Source organism: Sinocyclocheilus anshuiensis, unplaced genomic scaffold (genome assembly GCF_001515605.1).
Source record: "Sinocyclocheilus anshuiensis isolate Anshui unplaced genomic scaffold, SAMN03320099.WGS_v1.1 scaffold1689, whole genome shotgun sequence".
In the NCBI taxonomy this organism is placed as follows: Eukaryota; Metazoa; Chordata; class Actinopteri; order Cypriniformes; family Cyprinidae; genus Sinocyclocheilus; species Sinocyclocheilus anshuiensis.
This window is the reverse complement of record NW_015540840.1, coordinates 57,837-63,100: the sequence shown is the minus strand read 5'-3', so window position 1 is coordinate 63,100 and position 5,264 is coordinate 57,837. Positions and strand designations below refer to the sequence as shown.

The 5,264-nt window shown below is 45.4% G+C and overlaps 1 long non-coding RNA gene across 1 annotated transcript; it reads right to left on the bottom strand.

The window, feature by feature from the left end:
- Positions 1-252: 252 nt before the first annotated feature.
- LOC107687498 (uncharacterized) lies at positions 253-2,800 on the bottom strand. Its single transcript, XR_001634134.1, has 4 exons — positions 2,743-2,800; positions 962-1,013; positions 392-446; positions 253-310 (listed from the first exon to the last, which is right to left on the bottom strand). It is a non-coding gene; the product is annotated as an uncharacterized LOC107687498 (long non-coding RNA).
- Between the last annotated feature and the right edge of the window lie 2,464 nt (positions 2,801-5,264).

Below are 5,264 nucleotides of genomic sequence, written 5' to 3'. Positions count from 1 at the left end.
CACACACCACACACACACACACACACACACACACACACACACACACACACACACACACACACACACAAAAACACTGTCAGTGACCAGTGAACTCTGAATGAACTGATGCAAATCTGGAGAAAATCAAAGAGATCCGGAGTGACTCTGATTGGTCGATACTGACTCATTGGCTTCTATAGTTCCAATTTCTGTAACATAGTTACTGGGAATGAAGCCCTTGTTCCTGAGAGAGAGAATTGCAGACATCAGCACCGCCGCTATCATCATCCTCAGGAGGAGACGGAGGAAGCTTCTTCTGGGACAGCTGAGTCTGAGACGTGAGGAGAGAACCATTACAGGAGCACAGAATCAACAAGTGAATCACTGAATGAACGAACAGATGACTGTATACCGTGTAGACGGATCCCGGATATCTGCTGGGGTTCACATCCACATGAGTGCTGCTTCTGAGAGACACAGAGATCACGGCTCGGCTAGGGGCTTAATTTATGTCTTATTCATTTTTGTACTGTGCAAGGTGTTGAACTTACTGTACGTTTAACAGTTTTGAAAACAGTGCGTAAACATGTGCAAATTGGCTTGTGTAGTTAGTACATAGAGTTTTGGTGGTGTTTGTGTCAAAGTGAGAAAAGAGTTCATGTAATTTGACAGATGTCGTCAATGAATGCATTTTGCGCCAAAGCAATGATAAATGATCCACAGTTTATCCACAGAGACTGATGCTGTGCTCGCCGTGTGAAGAGTTTAGAAAAAGTGACCTAAGTATTAAGAAATGTGTCCTAGAGATTGTAAAAACTGTATTTCAGACAGGCAGGAAAACAAAGCGTGCGAAGGACATATGAAGGAACATGATCAGCTGTTCCAGCGACTGTTTAATTCTAATGGTGTTTTGACCTTTGACCTCTGGTTCCATACATGCGGACCGGTTTTCGACCGCTTCACACATCACAGCGCATCGTACCTGGTCTGTAGAGCACAGCAGCAGCAGCAGAAGATGGAGTGAATGGACTGATCTGCAGGAGAGAGACACAGATGATGAGCTGCAGAAACACAGATGGACAAACCACCAAAACACCTGCTTCAGAGGATCCTCTGAATCTTTACTTCGGCTTTTCACTCGTCTCGGCTGTATTTTGTAGTTTAACATCATTGCTTTCATGTAATTCATACCGTAGCCTACAGGATTCAGAAGCACTGACAGAACATTAGCGTAGGATCAATCATGTAACAACATCCAAAACTAAACTAGACTTTACAGAATCCTCTTTAGCCAAAGTCAAAGCAACGGCAAACGTGTTACCAAATCCTAAAACATCGCCACATAAAACATGCAAATTCATCACAGAAACGCAAGATCTTCAGCATCTTGTGAGAGCTGAATGTTTCTCTAGAACAAGGGTGTGAAGTGGCTTCATCTGCACAATGACCAGCTGCACAAACCACACGCTTCCTGAAGAGATTGATCAGCGAGCCTCGGACCAGCAAACAGCAGAGAACACACTCACAAACCTCACACGCACTCATACAGTGACTACTCTCTCAGACAGAAAGCTCTCACTGCTGTGGTTCTCTGTCTAAATAAACTGATATGTACACTTTAGGTACAAATATGTAGCTTTAAGGTACTAAAATGCTCCCTTTTGGGTTAAATAAGGTGCACTTTTTGAAAGGATGACAGCTTTTGTACCTACTTTTCTGATTTTAGGAATGTTTGGATGGAAAACATTGTTTTTCATGCACTGGTCAGTTTTGCGATTTTGGGCTTTTTGGCTTTTGAAAGTCGTTTTTCAGATTAGAGGATAGAAAACATTGAAAAATACACTTTGAAGTCTTTATTTTTTTATATATTTTACTCCTGAAAACATGGTGAAAATGTGTCTGTTTTCTGTCTGTTGACAGTATTTTCTGATTTATGAAGTGATAAAAAGAGAAATCCAGAATCCCCTCTGGAAACACCTTTAACTTTAAAATGACGACAAAATCAAACTAGAATTCTGAGCCTGACTTTATCCAATGTTCAGATTTATATTCTGGAAATATATGATAATCAGTGCATATCTCATTAGACATTGCATCATTTGCACGTTTAAATGTTACATTTTAGAAAACGTGTAATACAAAAACAGTTTGTAATTCTCCGTGTAATCAGTCAGCTGGAGGAGTGTGCTGATCTTTAGTCCTGCTTTACACAGAGAGTTCACTCCCACACCAACACTTCACTCACTCTCACTGCTTCGGGGAAATTTCTCTTTCCAACATTCAACACAAAGAACCCAAAAATAACTGCGACGGGGGCAAAACTACAAATGAAAAGCAGTCGAGTGCTATAATAACCTTCATTAATAAATCAGTCAGACATATAAAACAGAACAGATCAGCAGCTCATGCACGTTCACATTAGTCTAGGTGTGTTAAAGGGACGGTTCACCCAAAATAAACATCCCGTCATCGTTTACTCACACATGCAAACAACACTGACAAAAAACTCTTTCTCAGAAGATTCACAGAGCTGCTGAGTGAATGGAGATGTGCTCATATATCAGTCCTCCTGTTAACACACTGCTAACACTGTCCCTGACACACACACACACACTCACACACACACACACACACACACACACACACACACGTGTAAAGCTGCTGCTGAATGGAGATGCAAAAGCACGATACAGATAAACAGGACACAAACACACACAGTTTCAGAGCATCAGTCATTATGATGTGAAATGTTCTGGTACTCACTGGAGTGAATCATTATACTGCCGTCAATCTGTCAGTCCGTCCTGATACAGTAGAATCAGTGTGTGTGTGTGTGTGTGTGTGTGAGTGAGTGAGTGAGAGAGTGAGTGAGTGAGAGAGTGAGTGAGTGAGAGAGTGAGTGAGTGAGAGAGTGAGTGAGTGAGAGAGTGAGTGAGTGAGAGAGTGAGTGAGTGAGAGAGTGAGTGAGTGAGAGAGTGAGTGAGTGAGAGAGTGAGTGAGTGAGAGAGTGAGTGAGTGAGAGAGTGAGTGAGTGAGAGAGTGAGTGAGTGAGAGAGTGAGTGAGTGAGAGAGTGAGTGAGTGAGAGAGTGAGTGAGTGAGAGAGTGAGTGAGTGAGAGAGTGAGTGAGTGAGAGAGTGAGTGAGTGAGAGAGTGAGTGAGTGAGAGAGTGAGTGAGTGAGAGAGTGAGTGAGTGAGAGAGTGAGTGAGTGAGAGAGTGAGTGAGTGAGAGAGTGAGTGAGTGAGAGAGTGAGTGAGTGAGAGAGTGAGTGAGTGAGAGAGTGAGTGAGTGAGAGAGTGAGTGAGTGAGAGAGTGAGTGAGTGAGAGAGTGAGTGAGTGAGAGAGTGAGTGAGTGAGAGAGTGAGTGAGTGAGAGAGTGAGTGAGTGAGAGAGTGAGTGAGTGAGAGAGTGAGTGAGTGAGAGAGTGAGTGAGTGAGAGAGTGAGTGAGTGAGAGAGTGAGTGAGTGAGAGAGTGAGTGAGTGAGAGAGTGAGTGAGTGAGAGAGTGAGTGAGTGAGAGAGTGAGTGAGTGAGAGAGTGAGTGAGTGAGAGAGTGAGTGAGTGAGAGAGTGAGTGAGTGAGAGAGTGAGTGAGTGAGAGAGTGAGTGAGTGAGAGAGTGAGTGAGTGAGAGAGTGAGTGAGTGAGAGAGTGAGTGAGTGAGAGAGTGAGTGAGTGAGAGAGTGAGTGAGTGAGAGAGTGAGTGAGTGAGAGAGTGAGTGAGTGAGAGAGTGAGTGAGTGAGAGAGTGAGTGAGTGAGAGAGTGAGTGAGTGAGAGAGTGAGTGAGTGAGAGAGTGAGTGAGTGAGAGAGTGAGTGAGTGAGAGAGTGAGTGAGTGAGAGAGTGAGTGAGTGAGAGAGTGAGTGAGTGAGAGAGTGAGTGAGTGAGAGAGTGAGTGAGTGAGAGAGTGAGTGAGTGAGAGAGTGAGTGAGTGAGAGAGTGAGTGAGTGAGAGAGTGAGTGAGTGAGAGAGTGAGTGAGTGAGAGAGTGAGTGAGTGAGAGAGTGAGTGAGTGAGAGAGTGAGTGAGTGAGAGAGTGAGTGAGTGAGAGAGTGAGTGAGTGAGAGAGTGAGTGAGTGAGAGAGTGAGTGAGTGAGAGAGTGAGTGAGTGAGAGAGTGAGTGAGTGAGAGAGTGAGTGAGTGAGAGAGTGAGTGAGTGAGAGAGTGAGTGAGTGAGAGAGTGAGTGAGTGAGAGAGTGAGTGAGTGAGAGAGTGAGTGAGTGAGAGAGTGAGTGAGTGAGAGAGTGAGTGAGTGAGAGAGTGAGTGAGTGAGAGAGTGAGTGAGTGAGAGAGTGAGTGAGTGAGAGAGTGAGTGAGTGAGAGAGTGAGTGAGTGAGAGAGTGAGTGAGTGAGAGAGTGAGTGAGTGAGAGAGTGAGTGAGTGAGAGAGTGAGTGAGTGAGAGAGTGAGTGAGTGAGAGAGTGAGTGAGTGAGAGAGTGAGTGAGTGAGAGAGTGAGTGAGTGAGAGAGTGAGTGAGTGAGAGAGTGAGTGAGTGAGAGAGTGAGTGAGTGAGAGAGTGAGTGAGTGAGAGAGTGAGTGAGTGAGAGAGTGAGTGAGTGAGAGAGTGAGTGAGTGAGAGAGTGAGTGAGTGAGAGAGTGAGTGAGTGAGAGAGTGAGTGAGTGAGAGAGTGAGTGAGTGAGAGAGTGAGTGAGTGAGAGAGTGAGTGAGTGAGAGAGTGAGTGAGTGAGAGAGTGAGTGAGTGAGAGAGTGAGTGAGTGAGAGAGTGAGTGAGTGAGAGAGTGAGTGAGTGAGAGAGTGAGTGAGTGAGAGAGTGAGTGAGTGAGAGAGTGAGTGAGTGAGAGAGTGAGTGAGTGAGAGAGTGAGTGAGTGAGAGAGTGAGTGAGTGAGAGAGTGAGTGAGTGAGAGAGTGAGTGAGTGAGAGAGTGAGTGAGTGAGAGAGTGAGTGAGTGAGAGAGTGAGTGAGTGAGAGAGTGAGTGAGTGAGAGAGTGAGTGAGTGAGAGAGTGAGTGAGTGAGAGAGTGAGTGAGTGAGAGAGTGAGTGAGTGAGAGAGTGAGTGAGTGAGAGAGTGAGTGAGTGAGAGAGTGAGTGAGTGAGAGAGTGAGTGAGTGAGAGAGTGAGTGAGTGAGAGAGTGAGTGAGTGAGAGAGTGAGTGAGTGAGAGAGTGAGTGAGTGAGAGAGTGAGTGAGTGAGAGAGTGAGTGAGTGAGAGAGTGAGTGAGTGAGAGAGTGAGTGAGTGAGAGAGTGAGTGAGTGAGAGAGTGAGTGAGTGAGAGAGTGAGTGAGTGAGAGAGTGAGTGAGTGAGAGAGTGAGTGAGTGAGAGAGTGAGT